This window comes from Dryobates pubescens, chromosome 17 (assembly GCF_014839835.1).
Source record: "Dryobates pubescens isolate bDryPub1 chromosome 17, bDryPub1.pri, whole genome shotgun sequence".
Taxonomy (NCBI): Eukaryota; Metazoa; Chordata; class Aves; order Piciformes; family Picidae; genus Dryobates; species Dryobates pubescens.
Genome location: NC_071628.1, coordinates 12,933,618 through 12,956,765, shown reverse-complemented (window position 1 = coordinate 12,956,765; position 23,148 = coordinate 12,933,618).

The window sequence follows — 23,148 nt, the reverse complement described above, 5'->3', positions numbered from 1 at the left end:
ACCATATTTTAACAGGAAAATATTTCTGTCAAATTCAACATCATGCTCAAACTTCCTGCCATGATGTTCTGAATTCAGACATACACCGTGAGTTTAAATTGCTGTAGGATCAGTCACCAAAGGTGCCAACCATATCATCAAGATTAGTCAAGTATGTAATGCTACAGAGGGAAAAATATTTCAAAGAAGATGTACATTGACCTAGTTTCACAGCCCATTGTTCCAAATTATCACGATTTCACTAACGATTGTGTTTGTTTCATCTTGTTGGAACGAGCTGCAGCTTATGAAGTTCATTGATCTACTGGTGAGAATTAATTGTAGAACCCAATGACTTCTGTCAAAATAATATACCTAGTTAAAAATATTTCTGTTGTATATCTTTGTTGGTGTCTCCAAGATTAAAATTCAAAACTTAACCAAAGTAGAACTCCCAATGAATCTCAAAGCAAAGCAACAACTGGAATTTAACAATTCTTTCTCATTTTGTATTCCACACTACACCTAAGGTCAGTTAACAAAATATATTCTGCGAATAAAAGCATAATTATTGGTGTAATTTGTAGTGCAAATGAAAGAAAATCGTTACTGCCTAATTAACAGTACATATGTCAAGAATTCATTAAGAAAAATGGACACAGAAATAAAATAATAATAAATTTAAAATCTAGGAGCTCTTTATCTTCTGCTCTGAACAGAAACCAGAAGCCCTGTATGTTGCCTAATTTCTTTTATAAATAATTCACTCCAACTTGTGGATATTTTCCATAGCAGACATTTAAATCTCAAGAAGCCTTAGTGCACTAAATAAGAGGCGCTTCATTAATCATTCTCTAGTCCTCGAAGCCAATTTTTAACTATGGCTTCTTTCTCAAGAAAGGAGATTTTTTTTCTGTAGTACTTTACTGAGACCTTTCAATAACATCTCCTCTAGGATGTCTGAGATCCTTTTAGAGATTTTTCTTTTTTTCTTTCTTAAAGCTTACTTCTTAACAGAACATTGCCAAAAAATTCTTTAAAATACAGTAGGATGCAATTCCAGTAAAGTCATAGTGTTCTAACAGAGGCTGGGCCTAGCCCAGACATTTCTCAAGTCATTGCTACACTGGGATTCCCAATTACATCAACAGAATCACAGGAATGAGCACCCAGTACACTTCAGGGTAGTCATAAAAACCACACTGGGAGTTGAATAGAGAAAGCAGATTATCATGCAGTGGTGGAATCAGTCCCCCAAGCTCCACCCATCTGCTCTGCTGCAAAGCAACTTACTTTCAGCATGGTTGTTCTACATGCCCATATTGTAGTGCCTTGCCTGCAGCTCCTGATCAAGGCAGCACTGCGCTCAGCTATCAAATAACTACATTCATCCAGAAGGACAACTTCCAAAAATAAGGCAAGTCAATTGCTGGCATTTTCAAAAAAACAACAAAAATTCAGCTGTAAAATTATGACACAAAAGACTAGTACAGGATATGGCCCTGTAAATCCTCAGCTAAAGAAACATGGTCTGCCAATAGTCTCCTCACAGCAAAGAGTCTATTCAGGGTAAAGCACACAAAGCTTCTCAATTTACAGGACCTGTCCCAAAAGTGACATGCTAAAAAAAAAACACAAACCAACCCAAAACCATAGTTAACTACAGAGAGAAAAAAAATTATGCAGCTGATTTCTCTGACAACTTTCAGAAATAGCTTTGTTCCAAGCATTAAAGAAGCTGTTTATATGTAGAAATGTACAATTGTAAAACGACAATCTCCAAGGCACCCAACACACACGCTGATCTAACAAAAGCCACAGCTTAGGGCAAGATAGCACTATTACTAGATTGCCACACAAATTGTATCAGCAAACAGGTGTTATCAAAGATAATTTATTCCTTTCAGTGTACAAATTATTTAAGGTTTGCTTTCCTAGGGACTCCACTGGCACTGAGCACCACGGGGATGTGAAACACTTATCAATTCCCTCCTGTAAGTAAATGTTTGGGATTTCTTTTTCTATTTTTAGGTTCCCCACTCAACTCTGTCAAAAGCTTAGGGAGAGAGAAAGCATGAGGAAACCAGAGACAATAGAAAGCACAATAGAACCATCAGCTCTGTAACAAAGCCCATTTAAAACCACCCACCCAACACCACCATAACAGATGTGACATGCCAAAAAGCAGGGTGAGCATGCAGACAGAGGGAGAGTTTGCTATATAAACTAGCCTGAAGAGGCAATATTCCCTGGGTGAAATCACAGGGTGGCTGTGGATCGTTAAAGCCTTGTCTGGAGACATTGAACTCTTCATAGGACAGACACAGCATTAGGAATAATTAACAGCATTAACATTCACTACACTGCCAAGCATTGTTCATCCCCTAGTAAAATGAACTTTGGTTTTTGCCTTGATTAGCCGCCACAATCAAGGAAAACATGTCTGAAATTTGCTGACAATTTTCATGCTTGAGGAGAGAGCACTGTCTTATTCCACAGCACAAGTGCTGTATTATTCTTCACTTCTGCAGAAGAAGATGTCAGTATGAGACACACTATATGTGACAATTTAAGTGTGTGCCCTAGGGCTTAAATCAGCACAGTGCCAAAGTCTAGAGATCCTCGCAACCACAGACAGGCTGACCTCAACTGCAAGACACAGAAGACAGGCTACATTTCCTAAATTCTGAGCTGGACAAGGCCTCTTTATAAAAGGCCCTGGGAAGAAGCTCCTTTTTTTTTTTTTTTTTTTTTTCCTTAAATTGCATAGTCTGTCAATAACTTATCAAAAGCTTCCAAATAGACAGACAATTGTCTTGCCTAAACCAGTTGCTTTTCTTCCAATAAAACCAATTTTTAAACTGTTTCTGTTCACACAAGGTATAATATGTAATAATGCACTTGTGACATGCTCAGATAACATGGAGCAAGAACAAGAGGGGAAGTCAGCTACTAATCACCATGTTAACTCCTCCAAGGGGCTTTAGGGAGTGGAGATGAATAGAGTTGTGTAGGTGAGGCCATGTGAGTCATTAAAGGGTGACTTTCACCAGCACTAATGGCAAACTCTCTGTGATTTCAGTTGCAGTGACATTTGACTGCAGAGGGACAGAGGCCCCTAAGTGCCAGCCCACCCTGGCAACATGCTCACCACTGCTGCACGTGCAGACCCACTTTTCATGCTGAGTGTTTTCTTGGTCTGCAGACAGCTTACCTACCAGCATAGCTATTGCAGTTAGGTGTTGCAGTCTGGAGCAGCAGCATAACGTCTCCCAGCACAGAAACAGTGCTATATTGATAGAAAAATGGCCTCAAACTGTCATCACAGCTCGTTCTCCTCACATGAGCTCTTTAAAAGTGGGATCACCACATTGACATGTAGTGTTATTAAGGTGGTACGTGTCTCTTAGCACACTTACAGCTATCTAGTTACTGCAATATGCTCCAGCTATTCTTACTCAAGAACCAGGTGGCGTCTTCCCAAAGCAAAGCCTTCCTGACTCAGCCAGCCATCCATGTCACACTCTGAGATGGCTGCAATCAAACACTGCTCATTTTGTTTCGCATTTTGAACGGCGTTTGAATAAACTCTTCCCTGTGTTTCCCTCACATCTGTATTTGCCTAGACCTCAAAGACAATATCTGTATCTGTCCACATTATTTCTGTCAGAGGCGTCACATCACTTTCAATGTGCCCATGAGTGTTCCAGTATCTGAATCCCATTGCCATTCCTACTGTGGGATCTGCCTTTGCTGCCATTTCATGGATATCTGCAAGTCAAGAGAAGAAAATTTCTCATAATTAATCTGCTATTGTCAGCTCCTCATCTATGAAATATGTACAACACAGGGACCCACACTAAAGAAAGTCTCTTTGCCTTGAAAACAACATCTCTAGATACAAAACATAAAAACATGCAAAATTCTCAACACTGAGAGATTAAATCCATTCAGAACGATCCTTCAACCAGGTACTAGCGTGACTTGGAAATCAGAACTCAGCAGGTTTAGCTCTCTGGCTGTGTTCTGCTTTCACAGACCCCCAGAGCTGGTGCTCACAGGTATACCCATCGCACCAGGCACTGCAGGAACGGGCATGTGATTCTGCATTCTGTAGTTTCGTTTCATGCAAACACTCACCATGGACCATGCTTGTCCTTGGCTGCACAGCTAAGCAAAATGCCTGTAACTGGGGGGTGGGTCCTACACAGCACAGTGGTGCTACAAAGCCAAAGTTCTGAGCACCTTTCAGAAGAGAGGCATTACTGTTCCATTATTTTAAGACACTGCTGCCAACAGGCTTGGCCACTTCCATGGGCATACATGTCATCTACTCTGAGACAAACAGGCTGTCTGCACTGCATTCCATCTGTTCTCATGAGCCACTGTCCATCATCTGTTTTCCATTTCATTCCTTTACCTCCCATTCTTTAAAAGTATCTGTAGGGTTGAAAAGGATCCGTCTGGCTTCCCAGCCTCTGCTGCTGGAAGCAGAGTCGTTTTTGTTACTTGTTCCAGGGAGCAGGCCAGAAGCAGCCAGCCAGGGAGAGAGCATCAAGCCAAGAGGCGGAGTTTTAAAGGGTTCATGGGTGGATTTCTTCCTTCTTTTAATCTTTACCTCCTGCATTGAGATTTTCCAAGCACACCGAGAGCCACTGGGCCTGGCCGTGGCATGAATTCATGTTTGGGCTGCAGCGGTCATGGTCACGGGCCACTGCAAATCATTCTGCAAGGAATGTCTCCCTGCTTCCTGCACTCACTGTTCCCCTGAATTCAATCAAGAAATTTAACTAATTTTAATTAAAATAATGCAAACTCCTGCACGACACTTAGACTAAGTGTAGTTTATTTAGATTTACTTTACTCTCGTGTCCAACTGATTAAACCAAAATAAGCCATCTTCATGCTAGAATCAATGCACAGGTTTAACTAACCCAGAGCTGGTTTGTCCTTCCAATCATGTGCAATAACAGAGAGCACACAAAGGCATAGAGCGAGTATTAGCTTTGACTGTGAAACACAACATTAATCAGTCACCTCTTGACCCTGTGCTGTATTGCCAATACGTCAAACATCTTCACTCTGCTAAACCCAAGCACATTCCATGCACTGTGCTCTCTGTCAATAATCATTCAAATATTTCTCTGCCAGTAAAAGTCACAACATTTTCTGCCTCCTCTAGCAACAGCAGAGTTTCTTAGCTTTTCATGAAAATTCAAATGAAAAATATTGACAAGTTTCTACTGCTTTTGAGTGCCCGCAAAAAGCAACTCCGTCTGCTTTTTCCCTTCTTTGCAAAGGGAATGCAATCCCATGGACTTTTAATTCCACCTTCATCTTGAAGTCAGACTTCAAAAACTGAGACCCTGGTTTTTATGCAGGCTTTAAAAGAACAATTTCAGAGCTGCTTAAGAACAGCCTAACTGAATTTCGGCAGCCTTACATGTGAGCTGTTTTGTGAAAAGCTTTGCGATCCTTCAGTGGAGAAGGTGCTCTGCAAATGGGCAACATTTATCATCTGCACAATGAACATATAAATACAACACTGACAGAAAAGAGCTCTTATCTGTAAGACAGGACACTATCCTCTTCCGCAGCACAGCCTGCCACAGTTGCTCCGCAGCACACTCTGCCATGTCCTGCTAGTCAAAAATCTAGCCTGGGCATGAGGGGTGAGGTTAGCTTTCAGCATCTTTTGTCTACAAAGTACCTTTGTTGTTAATGTTAGTGAGCAAGAGATTTAATAGACAAAGTAACTAGAAGAGTTTGATACCTTTGTGGTGTGGGGAAACAGAGCAGCAACGTCCCAAGCCGGACCAAGCATGGATCCCTGCATGTGAGATGCCCCAGCATGTATCTCTGGGCAGCTGAATTACTCCCTGTGAGTATCAGATATTGTAAAAGTCAAATGAAAGAAGGAAAACGTGAGAATACCATCTAAGTAAATTGTTTGAAAAGAGGGTTTTTGATGAGCCTCTTGACAGTTTGATTGTTTTGGGGAAAGGAGAGGGAATATGCCTGACCCTTTTTGAAAGTGAAGTGAAACTTTTCATTTTCGATAGCCTCTTCCAAATGCAATCCCATGTTATCTCTGGAACATTCTTCCAGAGTTATTTGCTTTTATTCCTGTTCTAGAGCCTGTCCCATGACAGACATCTGCAAAGTCATGCTGACTTCAGTGGGACATGGGGAGGATGTGTGCTATTAGATTTTGTGCTGTAACAAAGATTCTAGTGAATTATTTGCTCTACTGACACTATATATAGTAATTTCTAAATCAGTCATGCAAGTCATTATGTTCCACAAAGAATCTGCAATTGTAGACACATTCATTTCCTTAGACCTTTAACACTCCCCTTGAAAAAAGTCTGTTTCTTGAACTCTCACAGTACTTAGTGCTCTCAGTCTTACAGTATGTTCATGGTAATGCTAACTTCAAAGAACAGGGAATAAAGTAATGAGAGAAAAGCTACAAGTTGTATTTTCCTGCACCCCTTGAGTTTTTATTTAAGCTCTCTCAACTCTAGCATCCTATTTTTCGCAAAGTTTCTTTTCGTACCTATTTTTCACAGATAGAAAACCTCTCACAGCAGCTTGAGTGGCTCTGCCTTGGATGCTGCCCTCGAGTTTCCAGCCCTGGAATAACTTCTGACTAGCCATGATTTATCTGGCTGGTCAGAGGTTACTATACACAGAAATGCAATTTCTTCCTCACACTCGCTCTATCCTTCTTTGGCAACTTCAGGTGTCATCAACAATCTGCGGCATGCCATTTTATGGCCTTTACTCCAGGATTTTATTCAACTGAGAATGTTTATGCTGAGCAAAGCTGCCTGGAAAGGACTAGAACCCTCTTCTCTGCATATATTTAATTAGTGCAACTGCTGATTTATATACTAAAGAGTTGAAAATTCTCTCATAATTGTTCCATCCTTACAATGCTGTCAGTGCATTGCTTCAGCTTGACATTTGAAGAAAATGTCCTTTGATTGCTGACTGCATTCAAGTCTGGGATGATGCTCCATTCTGGAAATTAGGGTTGAAAATTACTTGGTTTCTCCATAGTTTCCCAATTTTAAGTTACATTAAATACCATAAAGGTTTTGCATTAAGGTTTGCAAGTTCTGTGCTTTGATGACCCACTTGAGACTGGCAACTGACAAGATCAGTCTCCTTAGTTCTGGCAATATAAATTAATTTTCCCTGCTCCTGATATTGTTTTAAACAGAAGGCAGGAAATCTGTATGCAATAAGCCTTTACTTTCTCTGCAGATCTGTTGCTATGCTGCTTCATCTCTTCTGGTTTTTAATCAAGACCCCATAATAATCTACAGCAAAGCAGATCAGATCATTACCTATCTGCTCTGCTTGCTAGTTAAACCTGGGTGGGGAAAAGGCTGCTACACAGCTGAGTCTAATCCAGAGTCAAATACTTGTCATTTTCTTTCTTTTTAATTAATATTTAGAATATTGGCAGTGACAAGGACAAATTGTCATGCTTTACTTCATCTTATTAGGCAACGGCAGTGCTACTCTTTCTGCTACAAACTTTTGAAAACAGCTCTGTTACTAGACCATAGTCTTAAGGATTATCAGAAATAAAAGGGCATAAGCAATGAAGTAGCTTTCATTAAATAATTTTAATTAGGAAAGTCTGGAGTATTTACAGATTATATGGAAGAAAGTTTCACTCACAAACCTTCATACTGTACTAGCCATGCTCTAGACCCATACTCCTGGAGAGAACAGGAATTTCTAGTTATCTTCAATGTGACAATAATCAGGCTCAGTATAGCCAAGAATGCAGCACTGATCTATGATTGAAAAGGCAGTTCAGAGTAAGGAAAGGCATTTCCTCCAAAGGAAGAAGATATAGCTTTCATTTTTCTTACTAGCCGCTCTAAGGTACTCCCAAGCCTGATATATGGCACTCAAGATTTGCAGCATTCAAAATCCTCTGTGCCCAGATACAGGAGGTTTTTTCAGTCCTTTTTTTTTTCTCCTGTGTGAAATAAAATGATGCTTGATTATCATCTGCAGCACATCTACATGCCAACATTCATCAAATTAGGCCACAAGGTACACTGCTGGCTCATTTTTAAAACGCTTCCAGCTCAGATTGCCTAGTGCTTTCACCAAAGCAGATGCACAATTACAACTTTATAAGGCCAATTTTTAAGCACCAAGGACTGAAAATATTGGTCTAACAAAAAGTCAAGAATAATATCCCCTGTCAATTAGAGCCAGCTGAATAAGAATGAAGGTGACACAAAGAAGTCAGCCAGCCAGTGATCACATTAAAGAACATGATCCTGTTACAGGGGCACATGATGGGAGAAACAACAACAGGCTCTGAGCGCTGCTAAACCACCAAAGAAACAACAGAAAATTCTAGTACTGCACACCATTGTTTTAAATATTTAAACACAAGCAATTATTTTGCAGGCATGCTTTAATCTGACATCTAATTTACCAAATACCTTCCAAGAAGAGATAGATTTCTCCAAGTCTCCCTGGGAAAACAACAGAGATCATAGAATCATAGAATCATTTTGAATGGAAAAGACCTTTAGACAGAATCATTTTGGTTGGAAAATACCTTAAGATCATCAACCCATGGAGTACTGGGCCAGTTTTGCAGTGGGTCAAAAGGTCAAGCAACAACATGAGCAAAGGAATTGTTATAAAATTTATTAACTTCATAAGGCCCAATATTTACATTAACTGGTTTAAGTAAAGCAGTATCAATAAACACCTTCAGTGACCTGTAACAACAAATCCTACAGAAACGTGTATGAACGTTTTTCTAAACCAAATACTCCAAAGAGTGCAACTGATTGATAGCCAATGCTCCCACTCGTTGTACAATCATATTTCCACTGTGGTTATAGTGGTGTCAAGGGGGATAAAATGTCTTCTAGTCAATTAGCTAATTGGTATCTTTATTGCTGATTCTCATAGAGACTCTTGTCTAGCTTTTGCCCCTCTTTTTTCTTCCTGTTTTTCGTTGTGAGCTTGAATACCTGCATCTCAGAGTACCTGAAAAACAGAGGGCTATTCCATACCACACACTATTCAAACCTTTTGCTATGGTCACAGATGATACCTTCAGATTAACATTAAGCACTTGATACATTGGCTCTCATTACATTAGTTCAACTGTAGCATGTCACATTATGTCAGCCAAGGTCAACATTCAACGTGACATGATATGATCTAACACGATGCAGGGTTATTGCCTCCTGTGTTAGGAATCTCAGGCTACCAAACAGAAATAGAACAAGCAGATGCACATAACAGATCACTTTATAATACTCCTGGGAAAAGGAATCATCATTAAATACACTGCAAATGTTGCCAGTACTCTCCTTACTGGATTCAGCTAACACAACATGTTTTTTTCTCTTTTCTCTCTCTTCTTCCCCCCAACCCCACCCTCCCACCCCCTCCAAAGTAGTACCCCAGGCTTGGCAAATCAGTCTGATTGATATTTGGAACACACCACAGGAGGAACTGCAAATAATTCAGCAGAGTCCACAAGCTCTGATCACTCTACTAATACTTTCTGCTCTCCTAGCAGTGACCTCTGCTTGATGAATAATGTGAGTGACAGCACTGCAAGTCCCACAGGATCTTAATTCTACAGAGCAATGTGGGGGTTTGGCCTGCAGAGTGACAAACTGTAAGAGAGAAATGTTTAGCTTCAGTACCGGCCTCAGTATGTATCAGAGAAGGATAAAACTTTAAAAGAACCAATAAGTCTTCTAGAGTTTTAACTGGTTTTCACACACTGTGTAGCTTCCAAGTTACAAGCTCTGTTCCCTCTTCAGTTACACCCACAGAACTGCATCTGTGCTCTAAGGACAGAGCGAGACCAAAGTTAAACTCAGCCATATGAGTCAAAGAGGCTGGTTATATTCATGCAATTCAGCTGCATGGCTGTAACCTCCCTGATTTTATTCTTTGTGCCTACTACAAGCATAGCCAATATGTGCAGTGTAAGGATGGTAGTATTCAGCTTCAAACACGCAGAAGCCAGTCAGATTCCCAGAGAATAAAGACAGGAAATTCTTGTATTAGGTTAAACCTTTAGTTTTAAATTAGAGCTAATCAACTCTCATAAACCACAAAAGAGTTATCAGTGGCCACTGAGGTCATTTAATATCTGGCAAAACAAAAAAGTAGAGCTTCAGGAGCCCATCCTGTCTCTGATATAGCACAAGGATGTATCATTTTTAGAACAAAGGGTAAGCTAATCACAGCTGACTTCACATTTCTCTATTTTCTGTTCCTCTTTGTAAACATGAAGGTAATGTTTTTCTTTTTAGTATTCTGTGACAACAGAAAACACAAGCATTATTTTATTAACCTTTAAATGCAATTTGGTTGTTCTCTTTCCATTTCAGCTCTGGAGCTTTGATGTCTGAGTGACATTGGATATACCTTAAGGGCTCAAAAAAAAAAGTTCAATAGGCTTCACAGCCTCAGCATAAAATACAGAATAGGAAGATAAAATAAATAAATAAGTACATACACACATATTTCCCTCTTTTATGACTTTGAAAAGCCACAGCTGTCATTTGGTTCCTTTCCCTTTCCTCGGGGTAAAGATTATCTGAAGAGATAGGAATGAGCATGGTAGAGTCCTTAGAGTGGATGTGGCAAAGCTTATATTTTTACCTAGTCAGCTAGCAGGGGGTAGGGAGGAGGGGTGGGGGAGCCATCTCTAAAGCCTTTAGCAGTATCTTCATATGTACCCAGAGAACTGTTCCCCAAACTCAGGGAATGCTGATCTCAAAACCTATCTGCACCATTTCTGTGTATCCCATAGAATCCAGGAAAAAGAATGGAATCTTGAACCTTGATTCCCAAAGGAAAAAAGGCCAACTTGTGTCAAAATTGACTCACAACCAAAGCAAACATTAATTCCTCAATTCAGGCCAGAAAAATAAATCCTTGGAGTAAAACAGTATTTTGAGACGCCTTCTCACCACAGTACCAAACCTTCATCCTAAATATAACCCTATAATTTCATCAAAACCACCGATGAGTAGAGAAAACTCAACATAGGTTTAGAACACTTCTAACACTGCAACCAATAAAATGGATTCTTGACCTTTTTAAAATCTCAGTCCTTAATAGAAATGCTACAAATAATCCCCAAACTTTCAATTCAGAAATGGGATTGACCATACAAGAAAAGTCAGGATGAGACACTGGTCTCTACTAACATCAGTTTTCCTGAATTCTGTGACTTGTGCCTTGAAGGATCAAATGAGCTCTGTCACCCTAACCTTAATCCTCAGCATAGCTCCTCATACAGGTAACTGACATATTACTTTTGCAAAAGACAGTATCAGGCATACCAGCACCTGCCCTTTTAACACATTCCTTTTACAAGCACTCTCTGGAGAGCTCTTTACACCATGGGCTCTTTACGCAGTCAGTCTAGCAAAGACAAAAATGTCTGGGTTTTTGTTCAACTAACAGATCTTATTAAAACTTGCCCAAGGTTTTGAACAGCCATAATGCATCTTGCTATTCTTTTGGATTAAGGCTAGACCTGCAGGACTATGGAGATGTCTTTTGGATCTTACTATGGCTGGGAGCTTTGTTTTGTTGTCTGCATTCCCAATATTCAAACCCGAGCTTATGTTTAGGACATAGTATTGCCTCACTTCTACAGAAAACAAGTCAATAATAAGTAAATAAGTCCTGACAGTGGTAATTCAGTCCATTTTCACAAACAGCACAAGCTCCTGAAAGGGGAATAGCAGAGCAGCGTAAGCCAGGATTGCAGGTGTCACTACAGAAGTGGCAAATCTCTACAACTTGATCTTTAAAACAAGCTTGCATAATTTAGTTCAAGATGTAAAATAGCTCAAATATTTTTGAACTTTGGTTCAGAAATGAAGGGGTGAGCTTGTACCAGATTGCTCATTTGCACTGACCCTCCTTTTCTTCATTTGTATTATGCTGAAAAAAATAATAATTCTCATAGATCCTGCCCTTATCAAAACAGAGCCAAGTTACATATTGCTTGTACTACTCTGTCATTTGTCAGTAAGCAAAGGCAGAAAGTAAAGCAGCAGGGTGATGTAGTGACTATAACTAATGTTGCTAAATATCACAACTTTTTTAGCAAGTCTGGCTTCTCTCTTCAGTAAACAAAAGTCACTGAGCTTGGCAACAACGAGGAAAATTTTTTTTGTGGAGGTGGGTGTATTTTGCTGCCAGAATTATGGAAGATCCAATATCAGCAAGGTATTCTGATTTAAGCTAAAGGCAATTCTCTCCCAAGAGCCAGTAAATTCCCAAGTATTCCCAGACAAAAGCTAATGCAAAGGAGAGTTCAATTTCTTGCAAGGGATTATAGAGAGGAAACTGACATTTACATTTCAATCTCACAATAATATTCACTGCAAATCTTTGCAGTCTTGAAAATAAACCTGACAAACACTTCAGGGGCTTTTTCTTTGGGTGTGGGGTGGTTTTTTCCCTCCCCCAAAGGCTTTCACTAGATCTAAGCAGGCTATGATTTTTAAAAAGAGCGAACTGAACCTCCAGAAAAGCTTTGTAAAAATGTGGACTACAAAATACCATTCAGGAAAACCAGAGCTGCAAGAACTCAGATTAAAGTGTAAATGGAAAAAGGTCCAGTAAAGAAAAGCTGCATCAAAGAGGCAAAGGGCCAAAAGCACTCAACATCCAAAAAGGAAAAATCCCAGTGGTCATATTATTACCTGCATTGATAATCAGGTAGGGCAGTGTCAGTGCAGAAGTGAACAGGAACATCACTGTTAAGTGCCTGCCTGAACAATTTAGCATATTTAAAATATTCAAAACCCATTTCACTTTGAATTAAGAGCATTTTTTAACCTACAGAAGGTTTCAAGAAGGAATGAATAATCATGGTACACTTTGCCTGCAAATAGAATCTTTTGGCTCATACACCGTATACCCTAAATCTCTCTATTTTCTCATCTGTCAATCTTTATTATAAAAGTTCCCATTCAGACTGAATAGCTGTCTTCCAAGACCTCATCTGCTCATGGCATTGATTCCCCATTTGAAGCCAGGTCTTGTTGGAGATGTCATCTGCACAACAAACTATAATGTCATATGCAAAGGATTATGACTTGAGGTAGGAGATTGAAAGATGGCAATAGATGTGTTTAAGGAACAGAAAATTTCTTTCCATGTAAATGCTCCAGGCAAATGGACAGTAAGTATATAGAGAAGCAGATCATATAAACTAGTACATAAAGAAGAATTTCAAAATAGATTTGTTTTTTCAAAACTACCATGGAAAATGAGCAATCTTTAAGTAAAGTGCTTGGTAGAACGTACCTCACTGCAGGCAAAAATTTAAATTTGGGTTTTTAGGTTACAGGGAGAGAAAACAGAAGAAAAACAAGAGACTGTGTGTGGTTCAGATGGAGCCACTCTTGATGTCAGTTTGGATGAGGTTACCGGCATATACATAAAGACATTTTAGTCTTGGGGAAGTTGGGGTCCTGTGCTGTCCTTCCACTCACTAATTGTGCTAAGAAATGTTGGTATTAGTTTGACTGATATTTGATATAATGATCTTCAAAGCAGTAAAAAACATTCTCAACCAAGGCTGCTTAAGGAAGGGCAGCATTGTCAGAGGATATACTGCAAGGCAGCAACAACCTCTGGGTTATTTCACCTAATGAGGACTATCCCACGGCAGTAACAAGCCTCTAAAGGGCTGCAGCATTCAGATATGTCAGGAGAACCATCTTGCTGGCCTTGAAGCGGAAAAAACTGAAGCAGTGCTGTGAACAAGCTTTAGATTGGTCAAGGGGGGAGAGATGGGGGATTCCAAGAATTGGATTAGCTTTTACTGGAAACCTTTCATATCACCCAGGATAGATGTATAAGCAGAAAAACAGAAATTGGGTAAACTCTGCCAAAAAGCATCCTGCCCTACTAGCAATCTGCACAGTAAACTTGACACTCCTGCTTCATCATACATTTTCCATTTCCAGTATCATTAAATAGTAATTGTTCTGCTCTACTTCCTGTTTTGAAAAATGCTGCTTTTTGCTCTGCCTTCACAACTGCCTCTTAAGTCATTTAAGTTTTAATACTCTCACAATGAATGGCTAGGAAAGAGAACCTTGCTGAACTGTACAAATTTATTTCAGAACTTTGAAGATGGCATCATTTATATTAGTTCATAATTATTGTAGCTGTCACTTCCAACTGCCTCATAATGCCTCCATGAAAAAGGGAAGTATTAAAAGAAAAATTTTCAAAGGGACTCAAAGTTCCTTTTGTGGTTGCTGGATACAGCCAGCTACTACATTTAAGTGGCTAAAGAAAAGGCAGAGAGCTCTTTGCACCTGTGCCAGAACCAAGAACAGGCCATGCATCCATGTCAATGAAAGAGTCGCCTTTAAAACTCAACTTACAACTCATGTATGGTAGAGAGTAGCAATAACATCCTAGCATTTTACCTCTGCAGGACACATGTTCCTTATCAAAGTTCAAAAATGCTAACCAAGGGCATGCAAATTCAGGTGAGGGCAATGCTCTAATTTATAGGAAACAAAATATGTGATATATTCAAAGGTGGGAAAGGGAGAAGTAGGAGGAGGGAAGAACAGGACACAATAAGACTAAGCAAGGAAGAAATACTTCTGATAAGATTTATCAGGGAGACAAGACAAAAAGCAAATATCCAGATGAGTAAACCATCTTTCACAGTCTCTTTAGTGTTCAAATACTCTCTATATGCTGTGTGGTTTGTATGTTCTGGTGCTATATACAGCAGGCTCTCTGGCCTATGGTATGCTTTCCTACTGAACTCTATTTTCTCCATGGAAGGTGTGCACTTCTTTGCTGAACTTGATGAGACATGGTTTTCAATAAATCCAGTGCAGAAAAAAAAAAAAGTCAAATTAAGCATGGCAATAGGAGTGAAAATGCACCATGGCTGCATTATGTCCTCAGTACCCCTCTGGTTGCTCAGCCAGTGGTTTTGCTGGGACAAAATCACAGGTCAGCCATGGTATGCCGACCATTAGCAGTTTGAAGTCAGCCAGGGCAGGTGACACGATACACATGTATCTCTGACCATAAACATCATGATCAGTACAAATATGGTTTACTGAGAACAGGGAGCCTCCTGCTCGGGCTCCTGTCTTTGCCTGGCTATGTATAACTTCATATACTTTATATTTGCTTTAGTTTGGCTTTTTCATTACATTTGTTTTTATTTTGACCCATGGGCCTTCTCTACTTTTCCCAGTTCCCCTTCTCTGCTAAGGAGGGGTCACTGTGGGATAAATCAACTGCCTATAGTTTAGCCCCTGAACATGGCTGAATATGGACTGTTTCAGAAACATTACCAGAACAGAAACCAGCACACCAAAAGATTCTTCATTGTTATTACATGCAGAAAGTTCACAAGCACCTTCAGTGACTCACCATTCATAACTATGCTGCCTCATAGCTGCTTTCTCCAAGCAATATTGGGCAATAAGCATGTCAGCATGGCTCTTCTCCAGTGAGGGAATGACCATTGGTCCACCCAGAGCAAGCTCCATGTCTAGTGACACATTTATTACTGACCTTGAGAGCAGTTTGAGCCTGCACTCATAGGCTCAACAAAGTCAAGCTGGACTTGCTGCTGAGAGGGCTGTTTCGCGCCCTTCAGCAGTGACATCTGACTTCTTGGACTAAACATGCACGTTTGACAGATAGCTGCCTACTGCTCCATTGCTTACTCCTGCCCTCTCCACTTCTAATTGGAGATTTTGACACATCCCAACCTGCAAGTTTTAATAAAAAAACAGAAAGCCCCCAAATCCTCAGGTTTGCTTCCTGCAGAACACCTGGCTTGTCAGTGGTGGGTCTGTAAAACAAAGGAGGTTCACAAGCTCCTTGTAGAGTTCTCTGATCACAACTGCCCTGCAGTCAGCAGCAAGGTCAAAAGTTGTAAAAGAGGACCCAGAAGTAGGACCTAAGGCTGCACAACCTGGAATAAGATGTGGGTATTTACTTGAAAGAACATATAGACCAAAGGAAAGTGAAAGTTCAGATCACTCCAAGTATTGCTTCAAATCTCAAAGGAATTAACTGCAGTACATGTGCAGAAACTCTCTGAACACCATCAGAGTACGTGACTACCCCCCCAGGAGCTTTCAGATCAGGGTAATTACCTCAAAATTGGGAAATGCTGTCTTCAGCATGAAGGTCACTGACATTTTGCCACTTTATTTTCTGCAGAGTGTTTTTAAGAGCCTTTAGTAAAACTAAAAAGCTGTATCACACACTCTTGCGTCAGCATGTTCATGCTTATCAAGACAAGGAAGAGCTGCTAAAAGCCTGCACGGTAAAAATACCTCTGGCAAAAACACATTCCCCCTGAACTGGCCAGTCTTTTTTCCAGTGCTGCCCAATGATAGGACAAGGGGCAATGGGCACAAATAAACCAAAAAAAACCAACACAGAAGGTTCCACCTAAACATAGGGAAAGCCTTCTTTCCTGGGAGGGTAACAGAGCACTGAACAGGCTGCCCAAGGAGGTTGTAGAATCTCCTTCTGTGAAGACTTTCAAAGCCCACCTGGACATATTCCTGTGCATCCTGATCTAGGCAAACCTGCTTCAGCAGGGAAATTGGACTAGATGATCTCCACAGGTCCTTTCTGATCCCTACCATTCTGTGATTGTGTGAACTATAGCATGTGACTTGGTTGAGCCGCTGTGAGTTTGCACTCCATTTTTCTAATTTCAATTTGCTAAGTGTGCTTTTTCATCAGTGTCTCTAGCTGTCTTCAGTGTACTCTCAGCCCCAGTTTTATGGCAAGACTGCCCCAGCAAGCAATTTCACTCTGAGAGTTACTTGGACAACACACTTTTGTTTGCAATTAGAAGTCCAATTTAACTTCTAGAGACAAGTCAGCAGAAAACACCTTCTAAAGGAATAACATAATTGTTAAAACCAGATTTTTGTTCAGAAGATGGGCTGTCTAGATATGAATTCTCAGATGGGCAAGACTTTCTTAGGCCCTCCCACCCCTCCTCTTGAGTCACTGGGGATGAGAGACCCCTCATCTTACAGGGCAGAGGAAGTAGAAGAGGAAGGGCAGAACAGCCCTTAGAGTGAAGGGCTCACTCCCCAGTGAGGCGGAAGCTGATGGCAACTGCTACAGAGCAGAGCTTCTCTTGCTGCAGTAGAACTGCTCCCCACCTTGCCACTCCTTCCATCTCTTCCCTATGCAGGCACAAGCCAAAAGAGCCAGTCATCATCTCCTCATCCCCAAGCAGACCTGTCAGGCAGCTACAGGCTAATGAAGTAGGCAGAGACCTGTTCTTCCAAGGCCTGGAGCTGGCTCTGCTGTTTGCCTCTTGGAAAGCAAGTGCAGACGCCCAAGTGTCAGCAAAATGATGCAATACATAGCATGCATCAGTCAGAAATAGCCTAGCAATTGGGTGCTTGCACGGCATACTGCAAATTAGCCAATGCTGATAGTACTTGAACTTTTATGCCTCTCACTGAGGTACACAATGCCTGTTTTGTTCTCTGTTCTTAAATCTGTATGTTAAGTTAGCCTTATCACTGATCCTGTGTGGACAGAGGAGATTTGTCAAATCCAGGACTAATGCAACTTGTGTTGGAAAGTGCATTTTGCTGGGTTGTTGGGTTGGTTTTTTTTTTCATTAATCTTGGAATTTATGGAAAACACTAAAAACTGAGCCATCCCAAACAGCATAGTAAGGTAGACTAGAGGAACAGACAACTTGGATAACCACTTCCACAAGTTGTTTTAGAAACTTGTTTCTGGTGCAAAGAATATTAACACAATATTTAAACAGCATTCAGGGTTGTGTCAGAAGACAAACAGTTTGGTGAAACACTCGCCACAAGCTGGTTATGATAAACTGCAGTGTAAGGCACTGAGGAAGACAAGAGGTTGAGCAGGTACAGCATCTGGGTGAACAGGAGAGCCAGGTGCTCGCAGACAGAGCTGCACTGCATATCCTGGGGTAGGCAGGTCTCCCTTACAATACCAGGTGTGTCTGCACAGCACAAGGTAGAGCCAAACAGAGAAACATGACTCAGTCTCTGCACAGCTCATTCACAGTTATCTTAGAGCCTAAAAACAACAGTCAAGTTAACATGATTCTCTTGCATGGGCATGGCTATGCAGCCTTCCCAAGTATTGAGCAATGTACCTGTTCCACTGGCTGTTCCACAGTAACAAGTCATATGAATAGATCTTCATGTTCGTTTATTCTGCCTTGTCAGTTCAGGTCTGAAGCACTTTCCAAGAAGGTCTGCTAGACTATTTAAATGTGCCAGATCCTAGCCTCAGAATTGTCATTTGGATGACCTCACCTACAAGGCAGTCAAGACCACAACAGCACTTGAAGGCTGAATGACGGTTTCTCAGTCTGAGTATATTTAATGTTACATGACCAGGAAGTTATTAAAAAGTTGAAAAATATGCAATTATATTTTAAAATGATGAAAACCTTTAGATCTGCAAATGAACAGACAATTATGCATCAGAGAAGCAGGTGGCTGAAGAGGTTTGTATCTATCTAACAAGTGCTTGATTTCTGCTAGAGTAACCCACATAAAAATAGATATAAGTTCCCTCCGGTCATATTTACTAGTGTTCCCACTTCAAATAAAACACCCACAACAGGTATCTTGGAAACAAGTTATCTCTATGTAGTTGTTGTCATACTAGAACTCCACACTTCAAAATCTTGGCAATACCTCCCAGTCAAACATAGTTACAGGTCTTACCCAGAAAAATTGCCCTCACACACGGAAGGCTCACTCATGCTCGCTAGTCACACAGATTTGAGTGACATATTTACATGAGTTAAGGTTTGTAAGAAAGGCTCGTAAATGTGCTGATGGAGTAGTCGCTACTTTCATACCTAATTACATTAATTTGGAAAGGTGTATTTATGGATAGGATTAGACTATCATTAATACAGCAGGTTGGCAGTGAAAGTGTATCTTTTAATTATCAAGGAGCTATTGGGTAGGATTTAGCAACCGTAGAAATTCGGTACTTTGATATACTGCATGCTGTCAGGGTAGGTTTCACTTTTTCTTTGCCTAGGTCAGCCGACTACGTATCATGCCCCCAGCAAGAAGTAGCCATTGAACTGATCACTCCTTGAATTTCACTTCCTAGTCACAGCTAATAACTGTCTATCCCCGAACCCCTGCAAGGGACAGAAATGTATAACGGTGATACAGAGTTCATATCAATTTCTATGACACTGACTCGGGGACTGCTGGTGTTAGAAGTGCTCCACTTTCAAATGGTGTGCCTACAAGCCCTGAGAACAGTTTATGGGATATAAGGGAAATCCAGAAAACTGAGACTGCTCCTTTTTGCCTGGGTTTTTGGGTTGGGTTGGGTTTTTTCTCCCTAGTGGTTTATAAGAAATCGTATTTTAATCATTTAAAAATAACTATCAATTAAAGTAGAAACTACTGAACATCATCTTCTAACATCATAACATGATTTTGCTACAAAAAGGAACAGTGAGTCAAGTGTGTCCAGAGAGGGCTGGACCGTCTTCAAACAACTTTGTTGGCAGTTTAAAGGCTCCTGAACACTATGATGTTAATACAGCTGTATTAGCTTGTTCACATTAATAAACAAGCGTGGGAAGTTTTAACTCTGCATTGGCAAAGTAGTTCTGCCTCTTTGGTTTCCAATGGGACGATTGTTTTAGACTTGGTCCTGAAAAGAGATCAAAGTTGGTGAGAGCCTCAGAGTAGGCGTTCAGTGCCTTAGTGGTGGGCTGTGTTTCCAGCTGCTGTAGCAGAGAAAAGGCATCTTGCAAAGAATTGACACTGTCTTTCATCGATGTCATTCATAATCCTTTTTAACAGATTAAAATTATGGGCTGTCTGGTTTTCAAATACAGCATCATCCAATTTGCATGGTCCAGGTCCTCTTCTGCAATGAATGATGGGCTCAGTAAGTGATATTTACCAGTCCGTCATGCCACTGCACTGCAGCTAATATGCACTGAACCTTCAGAAAGGCAGTGTGGAATTAATTCTCAGAAGTAATCAACATTCATTTGACTCTTCTCCTATTTTACCTCTGCATCTCTGACTCCAGTGATTTCACATCAGGAGAAATAGGCAAACCCTTGAGCACTCTCAACAAACATCAAAATGTGAATTGCTAGAAATGTATAAGGAGACTGCCAAAGGCAGAAAATCACAGCCAGAAATTTAACTTTCACTGATGATCCTTGATCCAGCGGTCAGCAAGCATGGGGTAGCTTTTCTGGCATTTTTATTTTTGAAAATCTCCCCCTGTGGCCACTTACATGAGCCTACAATTTTGCATTGTAAACCCAAATGCCATTCTAAAGCCTGCTCCCATATGAAGGCACACACTCGCACATGGTACACAGACTCACAGCACAGATCAAATGACTGGTTTTGCCCTCCAGGAGACTCAAGGGCCTTCAACTATTGAAATTAACCCTTGTCCTTCAGTGCACTCAAGCCTGTAGTTTTACAGCACTCCACAGCATCTAAGGCAGCATAACTATTTATGTTCATCAAAATACTGAGGTTTTAGAAAGACCACATCAGAATCCACATCGTAACCATTCCTCATGACAACAGGAGGGTATCAGGAACACACGCAGTACATAACAAAGAACCATTACAACTCCTCTGATGTTGACATCTGTCTGAAGGATCTGTAGATCCTATATCATGCTGAAAGTAACATTTATATAGATAAATGTTTGTCTCCAAGTTTTGCTTGTTTGTACACACAGGTAATGTATGCACTATACTCCCACATAAAGGCTTCCCTGTGGAATCAAAATATTATGACTATCACTGCCATTTCAATATCAGTGGAGTCAGTTTCTTCCCTGTAATATGCAATACACTGAATCTAGTTCCAAGGCATTGCCTGAAGCTGCCCATAGCGCAGGCTGTTGCCCTGAGTACTTGCTGTACAGCCCCAGTGAAGCCCAGGGGCTGGGAGTTACAAGGTGTTTGCCATCCTGTCCACAAGTAATTCCCCAAGCAGCTGACAGGGGAGACATGAAGTACATTCCCTTGTGCACTACAAATATCAACATTTCCCAAAGAAGGAACCTTTTAAAGCAATCTGTTAGAAATAATCAGTGCTTCATTTACATAATGTCAGAACACAGTTGAGCCTGAAAGTGCTGTCTCCCCAGCTCCAAGACTTCTGGCTCAGCAATGATTTCAAGTGCTGCTGGGTTCCCCCTGACCCATCAGCCCAAATGAACTGACAAGAAGCTCAAAGTCCTAGGAGCTATAGGAGGGCAAGAAACCACAGAGCTTGGGAACTGTGGCTTCTATGCTTCCAGTTGTGTGGCACACTGCCCAGACGCCCTCAAAGTACCCATGGCATATGCCAGGTCTTTGGGGATCTCCAGAGGCGTACAGCATGTCAAGGCTATCCTAGAGCCACAGACCTCACAGCTCACTGGGAGCCATGAAATCAGGCATGAAGCCTGTCAGAAGCCATCCCATATCATTGCAGAAAGTCCCTTAAACTGAGGCTTTTGCAAAATATTTTGGTGTCAATGAATCTGCCTTTTCTGATGGAAAATTGTTTTGTCAGGAAGTTCCCAGCTAGCTCCAGTCTGTAGATCCCTTAGGCAGGTTAAAAATCAGTGGAGCTGCTACACTAATGTTCAAAGTTCTTGTACAAAATTATTTAGAGAACTCAGTTAAACTAGTATAAAACAAAAATTCAAAATCAGAAATTTGTTGAAATATTTAGAAGGCACAACTGCCCTGTAAATGAGGTGCTAGACTGAACCTGTATTTCACTCTTCACTTCATGGTCACAATTTTTGTTACCTGCAGCCCCACTACAGTCTAACATTTTCTTTTTATTTGTCCTGACCACAAGTTCTTTGAGGCAGGGGCCTTTTACCACTTTCTTCCTGACAGGCAGCCAGTGCAATCATGTAAGCACCAAGTTCAAACTACTGGCAACCCTGGCATTTTCTGTTTGAGAGGAGTGACATCAGCAGTAAGTTTCCAGAGTGACTTTATCCTTCAGTACCAAAGCATTGCAAGAAAAGAGAAATGCCTCTAAATTTAATAGTATTTTGCATAGAAAAATACTCTCTTTTAAGGTTCACAAAATTCACTCATGTAAGATCTTGGCCTCTTTTAAGGTACACTTGGAACAGGAGTCAAGACAGTGTGTTTTTATAATGAATTCCAGAGATACACAGTTCACCCTGAAGTAAGATGTTATTAAACATGAAATAGATGGCTTCCTGTTGTCACTGACTGTATTTTGCATTTTTGCTATAAATGACACAAGCATTCAAGCAACATCAGGCACAAAAACTCTGCCTTAAAATGGTTAAGTGTGAGTGGGGAAGGACATTATCCTTTTGTCTCAGCGAAAGGTCTAAGCAATATTTTCTAAGCCCTGATTTTTCCACACAGAAAACACTAAATGCTTTAAGTAACATGACTGGGTATTATTGCAAAGCCTACCTAGCAAGCCCAAGCTACATAAATGAGCTGCAAAGCTTTTAATTTGTCTAAAGAGATAATTAAGCTGGATCAAGCATACTCAGGTGTTACAACTCAACAAAGGAGTTTGGCAATTACTCCTTTGAGAAAATAGGAACAGCACTAACTAGTACCACTTTTGTCTCCAGTAATCCAACAAGCAGTACTCACTGCAGCAAGAGTTCATCTGGCCACAGTTTTAGAATTCTTAGAATTTTAGAACAGAATAATTACATTTTTAGATTATTGTTCTGGGTTTTAGAATTTTAGGATCATTTGTCCAGCTTTACTTAAATTGCACACAACAAATATTTGCCATGAATGCAAATTCATCTACATAACTATTGATCTTTTTTGTATACAATTTATACATGCACATTAACTGAAATTTGAATTCCATTTCCAACTTCATGCTGAATTGAACAGGAATAGCATCATTTGTTATGCTAAAATATTCATAGTTCAAAAAGTGAGATTAGTTAGCATTTTATAGTCTCAGTCATCTCCTTCAAACAATTACTTCATGAGCAGGAACATAGAACTAATAAAAGCAGAAAGAGTTTGAAACATAGTCCAGAGTCTGAGTTAAAATCTACTTAAAAATGGGTTGCAGAAAGTT